Source organism: Bos indicus, chromosome 8, assembly GCF_029378745.1.
Source record: "Bos indicus isolate NIAB-ARS_2022 breed Sahiwal x Tharparkar chromosome 8, NIAB-ARS_B.indTharparkar_mat_pri_1.0, whole genome shotgun sequence".
Classification (NCBI taxonomy): domain Eukaryota; kingdom Metazoa; phylum Chordata; class Mammalia; order Artiodactyla; family Bovidae; genus Bos; species Bos indicus.
In genome coordinates this window covers 90,073,643-90,087,218 of record NC_091767.1, presented here as the reverse complement: position 1 = coordinate 90,087,218, position 13,576 = coordinate 90,073,643, and the positions used below count along the sequence as shown (strand labels likewise).

General features: G+C 42.1%; 1 long non-coding RNA gene across 1 annotated transcript in view; it reads left to right on the top strand.

The window, feature by feature from the left end:
- The first annotated feature begins 3,159 nt into the window (after positions 1 to 3,159).
- LOC139184623 (uncharacterized) overlaps positions 3,160 to 13,576 on the top strand; it is a 50,655-nt gene continuing 40,238 nt past the window's right edge. Inside the window, exons 1-2 of the long non-coding RNA XR_011568167.1 lie at positions 3,160 to 3,245; positions 9,521 to 9,633. This is a non-coding gene — a long non-coding RNA (uncharacterized lncRNA). The remainder of the gene's footprint in view (positions 3,246 to 9,520; positions 9,634 to 13,576) is intronic.

The window sequence follows — 13,576 nt, the reverse complement described above, 5'->3', positions numbered from 1 at the left end:
TCTAATGGTTCAAAATCAAATTGTGAGAAATGGAATATGCAGTGACATAGTTCCACCTCTTTCCTCACTTCAATCTTCTTTCCCAGAGAAAACCAGAGTTATCTGTTTCATTAAAATCTTTCCAGAGATGTGTTTTGCAACTAAAAATAAATGTAATTGATATTCATTTTTAAAAATGTCTCCAGTTTTGTTTTTTTTTTTCTGGTTGAAAATTCATATATGTTTTAATATATCCAAGTATATTTTCAATGATTGTTTTTGTATTTTGTATTACAGCTCCTCTGTTTCTGGACTTAATTCCTAGAACAAGAATTTCTACAGTCTTTTAAATTTCAAATTACCTGAAAAGGTAGGATGACCAGATCAAGCAAATAAAAATAACAAATGCCTAAATGAATTTGATTTTTTGAATTTTGCATAAACAATGGATTAGTTTTTAGTCTAGCTGTGCCCTATGCAATATTTCTGATATAGCTTTATGCAAATTAATTTCCTCATTATCTGATACTTGCATTTAACTGAAAACCTGTATTTTATCTGGCAGTACTACCAAAAAAGTATAACATAGTAAGCTATTATTCATCATTCTTATGAGAAAGAGGGGCTTCCCTTGTGACTCAGACAGTAAAGAATCTGCCTGCAATGCAGGAGACTCAGTTTTGATCCCTGGGTTGGGACGATCCCCTGGAGAAGGAAATGGCAATCCACTCCAGTATTCTTGCCTAGAGAATTCCTGGACAGAGGAGCCTGGAGGACACAGTCCATGGGGCTGCAAAGAGTCGGACACGACTGAGTGACTACAGTTTACACTATGAGAAAGAGAACTGGGAGTAAAGAGACTGACGTGTGCATCTTGGGTCCAACACAAAACACAATTGCAAACACACAAAATCTGCAGACTCTGGATGAAATGGATTTCGAAGAGCCATCACATGGCATTGAAAGTTTAGGCTTAGTAGGACTAAGGACAGAAATAAGGAATGAGAAGGTAAAAAAATCTTCTCTTTCCTTGTGTTTAAAGGACTAAATATCCCAGAGCACTGGTTTTTCTAGATGTTAAAAATCTATTACCCATGAAATGGACGTGTACCTTGAGAAAAATGCCAAAAGTTTATCTAGCAATGTCCAATCCCCATTCACACAAATCCACTTCCATCTAAATCCTAGCCTGCAAATACTGCTTATAAGCTTATGAATTTCCTGTCTGCATTACATACCCTTGCTCTTTAGAACCTAAGCTCATCATTGCATATGGACCCACCTGCATGAAATAAAGGGAGCATCTCTTTTTTTTTTTTTAGTAATTTGCCTGATTCTCATTTTCATATTGAGAATCAATGTCAGTTTATCACTATCAAAATGATATGAAAGAATGTTTGCCTTTTGTGTTGTGAGAAGAAAGGAATTTAGGTATCTTGTCAAGGGATATGAAGGGTGAAAACTTCAGAGGACTACAACCAGATCTCTTGGGAGACAAGAGTCACTCCCTGCTATAGCAGGAATTGTGGGGTGTTGGGAAAAGAAAGATTTAGAAGGACAGTTCCATACGGTGAAAAAGACTTCTGTTGGTGCTTATGAAGTTCCTTGCACCTTGCAAGGAAAAATGGACTCAAAAGAATGTGAGAAGATGAGGTGAGAGTATTTAAAGTAATATCATGGTGAACTTTATATCAATAAACTCCTGTTGGGGACTGAAAAAATAACTTGGAAATATGGCTCAGCTCTTGGACTCCTATCATGAAGGAAAACTTAAATGATATTCAACCAATGCTAGACTTGATGCTAGAGGGATGGTGAGGCAGAATACAAGAAAGGAAAGCTTTCTTGTTGCTTCCTCCCCTTGTTCAGTCCTTCAACCAATTACAAGATTCTCATTCATAACTCTGATAAAGTATTTGAATGAGGCCTCTCAGGGCCACTGATACAAAAATTGCATTATGTAAAAGTTATCAATTCTGCAATCATTTTTGTACTGCTTCAAAATACTACACCCCGGAGACAGATATAATCAAATCAGCCCAAATATGATTTGGGAAGACCAGACAAGGAAGGAGTATCTAAAATTCCTTTAGATCACAATCTCTGACTATTCCTGCAGACGCTGGGGGCAGGCATTGATTACAGAGAAAAAGTATCTCTGGACATGGATCACAAGCATCAGAAGACAGTTCATCTTCCACATCACTATGGAACATTAAAGACAGAAAGAGATACAATGTTTATGTCTTGTGGAGTTTTCAAGTCTGTGCACTTGAAGCTCTTAGTACTGTTAAATATGAGGGATCTTCAGAAGCTTTCTGTTGAGTGAAAAAATGCTCTAATCTTGCAATTGACCAGAAAGAGGATTTGCTGATTGAGGTTTCTTTGGCAAGCATTACATAGTCAGGTTAATAAGTTGATTCTGCTACTATTTATTTTTTTATTGCCAACAGAAATTTTGCAATATATTACCAAAAAAGGGGGAGAGTAAAATTGTTCCCATAGTATTAATACCTGTTGTGTTTAAATTGAACCAGATTGTTGTCTTACTCAGGGTTACAACAAAAACTTTACAAAGGAAACACTCAATATTTACTGAAAAAAACTCCATGTATTAAATACACTACAGAAAAATATTCTAGTAGAGTATATGCATTTGGAAGAACTCTAGGAATGGAATCAGGAGAAAGCATCTTAAGAGTGTTCCCAGGTCTGAAACTCTTTGCTAAAATTGTTCTTTAACAGAAACGTCCACCTTGCTAGGAAAAAGACCTACTGGTTTTGACAGGCATAAACAAGAAGCAAGGAACTGCAGTCTGAAGGTCATGAAAGCACTTGCTCCAATTTGAGGATATTGTTATAAGGATGGAGCTCTACAAAACCCTTTGCATCTAAGCGCAAGGACTTCACGTATGCAATTTAAAAATCACAAGTGCTCTTCTCACGAGAGCTAGTTTTAAGAGAGCACCACGAAGTTTCCAGCAAGGAGACTTAGCCAGAGAAGCTCCTCAGGATACCCCGACCCTCCATTTCTCTCCTCTCCAGCAGGGACTTAAAAGGACAGTTTCCCACAAGTCCTGACGCACAGGACTCCAGGGGCTCTAGAGCACTGGAAGTGCGGTAGTCTAATGGCTCTTTCAAGGGTCTGTTGAGGCTGTCTGCTCAGGAAAACAGGAGCGCACGCGCGAGCTTGGAGGGTGGGGCCCCAACGGCTGCCTCAGCAGAGGGCCGAACCTCTTAAGGCCGCCTCCAGAGTCAACATGGAGGTAAGGGATGGAGGGACCCTTCAACCTGCGGGTGTCACTCTCTGACTGCTGTTCACCCTGTCGGGTATTTGTGTCTTTGTTTGTAGGGGAGTGGAGAAGGAAATGGCAACCCACTCCAGTGTTCTTGCCTGGAGAATCCCAGGGACGGCGGAGCCTGGTGGGCTGCCGTCTCTGGGGTCACACAGAGTCGGACACGACTGAAGTGACTTAGCAGTAGCAGCTGTAGGGGAGACTCCTCACAATGTGGATTCATGCCCGTATAGAGCTTACTTAGTTCCCTTTGCTGCGTTTACACTAGGGTTATTGGCCATGGGGGAGCAGGCTGCAAGAACGGTTCGGTGACTGTGGGAGTAAGTTGTGGGATAAATAGTGTGTGAGAGCCGTTAAACAGGTGCCATTCTGTCCACGTGTTCTGAAGAGTACGAAAGCTAGACGGAAGTTCTTCCGATTTGAAAGCCCTCATCAGGTTCCCAAAAACTAGCACAGGTTATAGGAAAATGAGTGGAAAGTGAGTGAAACCATAGTTTCACTTGTGTCTTCATTTTTAACGTAAAGGCATCAATCGATTGTTCAATTGATTTGGACACAAATGTTCAAACTGCACTCTTTTGTCCATGATAGAAGAAACTTTGCTGAATGTAGTAATAAACATTGATTCATAGTCTGATATCAATTCAGTATTGATTTGCAAGCATAGATGGGATTCGTGTGTAATCGGTTGGTGGGAATCTGATATGTAATAAAATGTGTGGGTTGGTTTTGTTTGTGAATATTTGTGTTTAAGGGGAAGTTATGTTTTTGTGAGAATGTGTAAGGTAAATCTTTGAAGGATATTTGAAGGGTGTTGAGATTTAACGGAGACATACTCAAGGAGTTAGTTAGTGGTTGCTGCTGCTGCTGCTGCTAAGTTGCTTCTGTCATGTCCGACTCTTTGCGACCCCATGGACTGCAGCCTACCAGGCTCCTCTGTCCGTGAGATTTTCCAGGCAAGAGTACTGGAGTGGGGTGCCATCACCTTCTCTGTAGTTAGTGGTTAGGTATTTGTAATTTGGTATTTGGGGAATATTTTTACATGTGTCTTTTTCACCCATGAATTTGGGAATTTCTTTGTGTCTCATGATGGATTTGCATATGCATAAGGGCAGTGTTAGGAAAAGGACTGATGTGTATTAGTTTGGGTATACTATCTGTTTTGTGTATTTGATGAATGTAGGATGATCATTTGTGTATTCAGGATATCATTTGTGCATTGTGTGTGTTGTAGGGCTTATGTGGTTTGTGTGTGTGTATTTTCAGGAGCTGTGTATATATCTGTTGCTGTGTAGGGGAAGTCTGTGGCTATTTTATGGAACTGATAGATGTAGGTATGTTGTGTTTGTATAATACTGTATTATGGAAGATGGAAGAGTTAATTCTGTGTGAGAGTTTGGGAATGTGGGGCTATGCATATGCAGGTAGTGTAGGATGTGTATTTGAAACAGAGAGTATATACAGTTATATGTTTGCTTATTTTTAGTGCAGCGGGTAATTGTTCTATTTGGAGCTTGTGGACAGTTGTATGTAAAGTAAGTTTGTGTGTGTATTCAAGGGGCATAGCCATTTGGAGGAATATCTGCTAGTGCTATGTATTTGTATTTTTCAGTAGGGACCTCTTAGGCTTATATATTTTGAGAAGTGAGTATATGTGTACCTGATGAGACGGTGAGGTTCCAGGTTTATACACAGGAGTTGGAGAATTGCACTTATATGTATTAGGAATATGTGACATGGTTTTTTGTTAGTATTTGCAGATATATGAGCTGGCTCCTACTAGCTAGGGATCATTTGGTATGTGGAAGTTATTTCATAAATGGTTTCCTGTAGATATTTCTATGCATGTTACTTGTGAATAGTAATTTGTGTGTATGTCATCAAAGGGTGTATGAATTATCCAAGTTTGTTCATGAGGTATGGAGTTGTTAAGAGTATTCTAAGTGCATTTCTTTGGAAACTGCTAGGATCCCTTATGATTATACAGTGGAAGTGAGAGATAGATTTAATGGACTAGATCTGATAGAGTGCCTGATGAACTATGGATAGAGGTTTGTGACATTATACAGGAGACAGGGATCAAGACCATCCCCATGGAAAAGAAATGCAAAAAAGCAAAATGGCTGTCTAAGGAGGCCTTACAAATAGCTGTGAAAAGAAGAGAAGCAAAAAGCAAAGGAGAAAAGATATTCCCATTTGAATGCAGAGTTCCAAAGAATAGCAAGGAGAGATAAGAAAACCTTCTTCAGCGATCAATGCAAAGAAATAGAGGAAAACAACAGAATAGGAAAGACAAGAGATCTCTTCAAGAAAATTAGAGATACCAAGGGAGCATTTCATGCAAAGATAGGCTTGATAAAGGACAGAAATGGTATGGACCTAACAGAAGCAGAAGATATTGAGAAGAGGTGGCAAGAATACACAGAAGAACAGTGCAAAAAAGATCTTCACGACCCAGATAATCATGATGGTGTGATCACTCACCTAGAGCCAGACATCCTGGAGTGTGAAGTCAAGTGGACCTTAGAAAGCATCACTTCGAACAAAGCTAGTGGAGGTGATGGGATTCCAGTTGAGCTATTTCAAATCCTGAAAGATGATGCTGTGAAAGTGCTGCACTCAATATGCCAGCAAATTTGGAAAACTCAGCAGTGGCCACAGGACTGGAAAAGGTCAGTTTTCATTCCAATCCCAAAGAAAGGCAATGCCAAAGAATGCTCAAACTACTGCACAATTGCACTCATCTCATATGCTAGTAATGCTCAAAATTCTCCAAGCCAGGCTTCAGCAGTACATGAACTGTGAACTTCCTGATGTTCAAGCTGGTTTTAGAAAAGGCAGAGGAACCAGAGATCAAATTGCCAACATCCTCTGGATCATGTAAAAAGCAAGAGATTTCCAGAAAAACATCTATTTCTGCTTTATTGACTATGCCAAAGCCTTTGGCTGTGTAGATCACCATAAACTGTGGAAAATTCTGAAAGAGATGGGAATACCAGACCACCTGACCTGCCTCTTGAGAAACCTATATGCAGGTCAGGAAGCAACAGTTAGAACTGGACATGGAACAACAGACTGGTTCCAAATAGGAAAAGGAGTCTGTAAAGGCTATATATTGTCACCCTGCTTATTTAACTTCTATGCAGAGTACATCATGAGAAATGCTGGGCTTGGAAGAAGCACAAGCTGGAATCAAGATTGCCGGGAGAAATATCAATCACCTCAGATGTGCAGATGACACCACCCTTATGGCAGAAAATGAAGAGGAACTAAAAAGCCTCTTGATGAAGGTGAAAGAGGAGAGTGAAAAAGTTGGCTTAAAGCTCAACATTCAGAAAACTAAGATCATGGTGTCTGGTCCCATCACTTCATGGCAAATAGATGGGGAAACAGTGGAAACAGTGTCAGACTTTATTTTTGGGGGCTCCACAATCACTGCAGATGGTGACTGCAGCCATGAAATTAAAAGACGCTTACTCCTTGGAAGGAAAGTTATGACCAACCTAGATAGCATATTGAAAAGCAGAGACATTACTTTGCCAACAAAGGTCTGTCTAGTCAAGGCTATGGTTTTCCCAGTGGTCATGTATGGATGTGAGAGTTGGACTGTGAAGAAAGCTGAGCGCCAAAGAATTGATGCTTTTGAACTGTGGTGTTGGAGAAGACTCTTGAGAGTCCCTTGGACTGCATGGAGATCCAACCAGTCCATCCCAAAGGAGACCAGTCCTGGGTGTTCATTGGAAGGACTGATGCTAAAGCTGAAACTCCAATACTTTGGCCACCTCATGCAGAGTTGACTCATTGGAAAAGACTCTGATGCTGGAGGGATTGGGGGCAGGAGGAGAAGGGGTCGACAGAGGATGAGATGGCTAGATGGCATCACCGACTCGATGCACATGAGTTGGTGATGGACAGGGAGGCCTGGAGTGCTGCGATTCATGGGGTTGCAGAGTCGGACACAACTGAACTGAACTGAGTGCGTTTATACATGTGTTTGATAGTAGATAGTAGGAGGTGGTCTGTGTATATTAGCATGAGGTTAGATATATGTATATAGTGTCCTTTGTTTATATGTTTGGGGAGCAGTGGGGAGGTTGTATTTGGAGAGGTAGTGTTTGAGGGGGATCTCTATGTTCAGAGGTTGGGAATGTTTGCACATCTGTGTCCATAGGTGTGTGAGAATTGCATGTGTATATTAGAGAACAGAAATTGTCGGTGTTTTTGTGTTTTGTGTGTGTCTTAGCATTTGGGATGTATACTCAAGAGAAGTTTATGGATGTGTGTATTTGTGATTTGTGCGTAAAGGAGGCTTAGTGTCCTCTTTGTGTTTATTTCAAAATGTAATGCCTGAAGAATTTAGCAGTGTTGCTTGTGTGTTCTCAGAACTGGTAAGTTGGACTTATATAAGTATAGTTAACTCTATAACATCATGGGTTTGAACCACACGGGTCCATTCCTAGTGGATTTTTTTTTTTTTTCAGTAAATACTACAGTGCTACTACATGATCCATGGATACAGAAGCATTGAATGGAAGTTTGGTACCCTAATCCCCAAGTTGTTCAAGGTTCAGCTGTATTCGATAAGTGTAGGTTGTTTGTGGCTGTGTGTATTTGAGTCCCTGGGGCTATGAATTAAGTATTCTGGCAGATATGAGAGTTCAGTAGATGGAGTAGGTTATGTGTATGTTCAGAAATCTGGAGTATATGTATTTTAGGGCTATGAATTGCATGTGGGTCTTTTGGGAGTTGCTCATGAAACAAACAGTTGTGTACCTTGTGAGCCTGTGTGTATACGTATACAGTGTGTACATATGAGTGGTATATTGGTTGCATATGTTTGTGTTCAGGCCCATGTCGTGTGTATATATGTATATAGTTGTAAGAGTGGCATGTGAATATTCAGTGTGAGTAGGTTTTCATCTATAAAAATTTAGGTAGTAAGAGGTGGTCTCTGTGTATATTTTTTCAAGGTGAGAGTAGAAATGTACATGTGTGTTCAGAATATATATGTGTATGGATATACATACATACACATATATATGAATATGTATGTTGTGTCCTTTTGCTTATATATCTGTGCTGGGAGTCGAGGGGCCTACTCTGGGTATAAGTGGATTTTGTGCACATACTCATATGAAAAGATTTGGGATGTGTTGAAACTGGTTCATACTAGCTTGGGATAGTCAGTGGTGCATATCTCCTCCCAGTTCTGTGTTCAGTGATGTCAACTGGGTAGCTTGAAACTGATCATGCTGGGAATGTTTATACCATGTAGACACCATAAATGAAGTCTTTCCTACCTTTCTCAGAGAGGTTTTTATTAAGCATTTATCAGCACACCACTGATGTGTGTGTTTAGATGTATGTATGTATGACACAAGAATATTTGGGCATCAGTGGGAATGTATGGGACACTTACGTGGTTATCAGTGGGGCTTCTGGGGTTGTAAGTGTGAATGGATCCTTGTCATTCTGAATCATTGCATCGTTCCTATCAGGTTGGTCAAAGAATTCCCGTAAATGTTGGGGATTCCCAGCAGAAATCATGCAGATGGATAGAGGGGTGTCTGTACTTTAGGCAGTAGACACTCCAGCATTTGTATGGTCCTAGCATCTGGGCCCCTAGAAGGGTGGGTGTGGTGGGCAGATGGCCTTGTAGAGGAGAAGCTTCACAGGTGCGTTGTTGGTGTGACAGGCAGCAGTCAAAAGTCATAGGGCTTCCTGGATAAGAAGTCAGATAACCAAGTGCTCTCCCAGGAAAACCCCCTGAGAGTTGCTTGGACAGCTCCAAGTATTGCTGGCTCTTCTGTGACACAGGTGATGGGCAAGCACACCCTCCACACTGGGTCTAGGTGTTGAAAGTCTACAAAGCCATGTATCCCTAAGCCCAACTGCCCCAGGGTGATGGGGACTATTATCAGGCTGGTCAGCTGTATCACTAGGTCTCAACCAACCTAGCTCCATGGAAACCTAAGTTCTCAGGGTAAGGCAGGACCTCTAGGGATCAATGAGCTGACAAGGATGGAGGTGGGGAGACTGTCCCTGAGGGACAGTTGAGGACTGAGACCTGCAGAGACTGGGGAGTCCCACTCTGAGAAATATGGCTCTGATATTCCCAAATCCTTTAGTCATGTTCTCTGGTCTTTTCTGAAGGCTGAGGATGCTTCTAGCAGTGGGAAGCTCATCTCAGTTTCATGTTTCTCTGATAGGATAAAGTGACTTTTTTTTTTTTTAATATTCCACAGCAAGCTGCAAAGTCATCAGATGGAGCCATGTGATCAGTGTGGCCACCAGCTGACCCCATAGTCACATTCTGCCTCCCTTGCATCCTCCTAAGAATTTCTGAACCTTCTTAATGGTGAGTCTTCTGGCCTTTTCTCCCTCATTGTGAATCCTCCTGCCAACAAAACATGCTGTGAACTTTAATAAAAGGATAACTCAACTGTAACTGGAGTCTGGAAGGCCTGTAGAGGGAGCTACCATTTCCTGTCACTCATCATCAAATACCCTAGCAGGAAGAGGTCATTACTGATCCCAGCAGGAAGACTGATACATTGCAATCCCAAACAGGAAGTGCAGCTACATTACTACCCCAGCTGGAGGAGGGAAGATTTCCTTTTTGGCCAACAACAAACTCAGCTAATAGAAAATTTTGCCATCAGAAGCCACTTTTCCCCACTGGAACTTCATCGCTTCCTTTCCTTGTCCTACCTTTCTTATTTTAAGAGCATTCCATGATGTGCAGCCCCTTGGAGTATCTCCTTGTCTTCCACGAGATGCCATCTGATTCATGAATCATTTACTAGAGTCAGTATGTTACAAATTCCGAGTAAATCTTCCAATTTACTCAGTTAAATATTGCTTTTTTAATATATTAGTGGCAGTGATGGAATGATATCTGGGGACAAGGAGAAACAGGTGTGATGTCTAGAAATCCTTTGAATTCACTGTCTTTCTTGCCATTCCTGGAGGTTGTTGGTAAGCTCCTCTTGGTTTGAGCTCCATTCTCTTTGCATCTGTGCTCCCAGTCTGATGGCTTTCCTTTACAGGGCAGGTCAGCTTGGCTGGTAGGGGATTCTTCCTAAGGCCAAACCCCTAGCCTTTCAGATCAAAATTGCCAGGGCACAGTAATATCTCTTGGTTATTGCCAATCTATTTTTGAGTAGTAAATCCTAGCCCCTAATTCCGTTCCCTGGAAACTGCTGACAGTTTAGTCTGTACTTTCCCATCTGTTTGGAATCAGCAGTGGCCCCCAGATTCCATGCTGGGAACTATTGGTGACAGCCATAGTTCTCCTTTTTGTTTGGAATTAGTTTGTAGTCCCAATTTCTTGGAATTTGCTAGTTTGACCATTTCCCCCATTCCAACATTCCCTGGGAATTGGTGGTGGTACAGGCCAGGCCTTCTTTCGGCTGAGACATAGCAGCATCTCTTGGTTACTGCTCATATATTAAGGCCCAGGTGTATTTGCCTTGTTTCGGGTTGACAAAGACTAGCAAAGGAAATGGGAGCCTTTATCGCAATTCGTTATGCTACCTTCTGGCACACTTGCTTATTTTATATTTAAGAACTGTAGTCCTGGAGGCTGTAGAGACCTAGAAGGATGGCAAAATTTTAGTGATATTGGTCTAGAATTACAGTGGCCGTTGTGGGGTGTGTTCCAATCAGACAAGATTGTTCATTTAAGGAAAACACTAGAGCAAAGGATCCCATTTGAACAGGGAGAATGAGATGCCTACTTTAATGGGTATGTGAAAACTTACAAGCCTTCAAGATTCCAAAATATCTTCATTTAAAAACTCAGTACAAAAAGCTAATGAAAAATTAAAGAGATAAAGTTACCTGAAACAGAAGATCATAGGACAGCTATGACTGTAGACTCAAGTCCTACTATTCTACCATATCCTTTTCCAATCCCTGGTGGCTCAGACGGTAAAGAATCCGCCTGCGATGTGGGAGACCTGGGTTCAATCCCTGGGTCAGACAGATCCCCTGGAGAAGGCAATGGCAACCCACTCCACTATTCTTGCCTAGGAGAATCCCATGGACAGAGGAGCCTGGTGGGATACAGTCCATAGGGTCACAAAGAGTCAGACATGACTGAGTGACTGACTTAATGTTTTATTAACTTTTTGACTGAACTACTTTTCTATTCCAAAGAGAATATTCAACAATTGCTATTTAAAATAAAACTAACTGAGGTTGTAGGCAAACCTCCTCAGATATCTTCTCTCCCTTAGTTAAAGACTGAACTGAGAGCTCTAGGCAAAGAATTCTCTAAACCTAAGGAGGAACCCCAAAAGTTTTTGAAGAGTTTAGAGTCATTTTTAGGGCCAAATTGCTAGATCTTTCTCAGCTTGTACACATGTTGGTCCTCTCCGCCTCACTCCATGGCCAGACTCACTTCCTGTGGCTGCAAGTAACACTCCCTAATAGAGGGAGTGTTATCTTGGAGGGCAGGGGTCCAGGTTCTTCCTGTAGCTCTCCCATACGTTAAACAATAAGCATGGTGTACCCAGATTAGAACTGCAGTATATAAGGAAGAAAGTTCAGGCCCTCTTCTCTGGGAACAGCCCAGAAACCTAACCAGAAAGGCCGTTTCTGAATAGCTCACAAGTCTCTTTGTACCCTCCCCCACTACTACCATGGGCTTCCCTAGTGGCTCAAATGGTAAAGAATCTGCCTGCAATGCAGGAGACCTGGGTTCAATTCCTGGGTTGGGAAGATCCCCTGGAGAAGGAAATGGCAACCCTCTCTAGTATTCTTGCCTGGAGAATCCCATGGACAGAGGAGCCTGGCCTCTACAGTCCATGGGGTTGCAAAGAGTTGGACATGACCGAGCTACTAACATTTTCACTTTCTACTACTACCTGCAGAGCCAGGTAGATCAAGCACCCTTAATTCAGTTGCTAACTGGATATCTTCTAATACCCTGCATGTTTATGATGGAGCTATGTGTTTCCTGTCTATTTCCTCCACATACTGTAAATCTATAAGAGCGGTCTTTGCCGTGTTCATTGATGCCTGATGAATAATTGAATGAAGAAATGATTATGGTTGTCATAGTTTGGATTTTTTGGAACACAGAATCAGAGAAAGAGTTTAGGGAACAGTATATTTACCAAGCAACACCTGTGAGGAGTAGAAACAGAAAGGATTGGGCAGAGGGGCTGTTGAACAGTGACTCAAACTCCAAAACATCTTCCCCCTACCCCATGGGACCTGAGGAGCCAGACTGTCTCTTCAGAGAGGTGGTCAGTTGGAAGGAGTGGGCCAGGCATTTCTAACTCTGCCTCCATCAGTCCATCAGATATGAACTTTCCTGGAAGGGGAATGACTGTTAGGCAAGGCAGTTCTCTAGTTCAGCAGTCCCTGAAGGAATTGGGAGCTGACACTGCCTCCCAACTATACCCTCATCAATTCAGGACACAAGGCCTTTCCTGAAGAGAAATCCAGGTGGCCCACGTCCATGTCACCAAATTCATCCCCTTTACAGCTTGCAGCTGTTTCTTTACAGGGATTCTGAGTGTGGGTGTGTCTTTGCTGCTGCTGCTGCTGCTAAGTCGCTTCAGTCGTGTCTGACTCTGTACGACCCCATAGACGGCAGCCCACCAGGCTCCCCCATCCCTGGGATTCTCCAGGCAAGAACACTGGAGTGGGTTGCCATTGCCTTCTCTGGTTGTGTCTTTAGGGTGGTGGAAATTGTGTGTGTGTGTCGGGGCTGTGTTTATGTGCATAAACATGGTTTGTATGTGTGAAGTCAGGGAGTGTGGAGGGTTGTGCTTATGTTTGAGGGAAGTTGGAATGGCCCCTTGTATGTTGGGGTGAGGTGTGTTCGCAGGGCAATATCTGGTGTGTTACATTAAGAATATGTAGATTATGACCTGCTGAGTGAGGAGGCACAAGCCCCACAAGGAACTGGCAAGCAGCTTCCTCAGCACCCAAGCTCCCATGTTCAGGAAATGAAAGCCCTAAGTGTTGTTTTGATTGAAGGCATAGTTTCAGTACATACACACAAAGGAGGTAAAGTCACAAGAGTTATTAGTGTCACACCCTGGAACTGGGGGATAGTGGGGGTTGGGTTGGGCAAGGAGCTTTGAAAGGCAATCCTCTGCCCAGGTTATGAGCCAGCAAGAGGTAGAAAGCAGGGTAGCATGCATCTATTAATTATTAGGTGTTTGGGGTGGAGGTCACTAAACTTTGGTGGGCTCAACTGTAAGTGGCTACTTTAAAAGGTGTCCCAGGAAAAGTAAAACTGAACTTGGAGCAAGAATTCTAAGTTCAGGGTGTAAAAAAGGTTA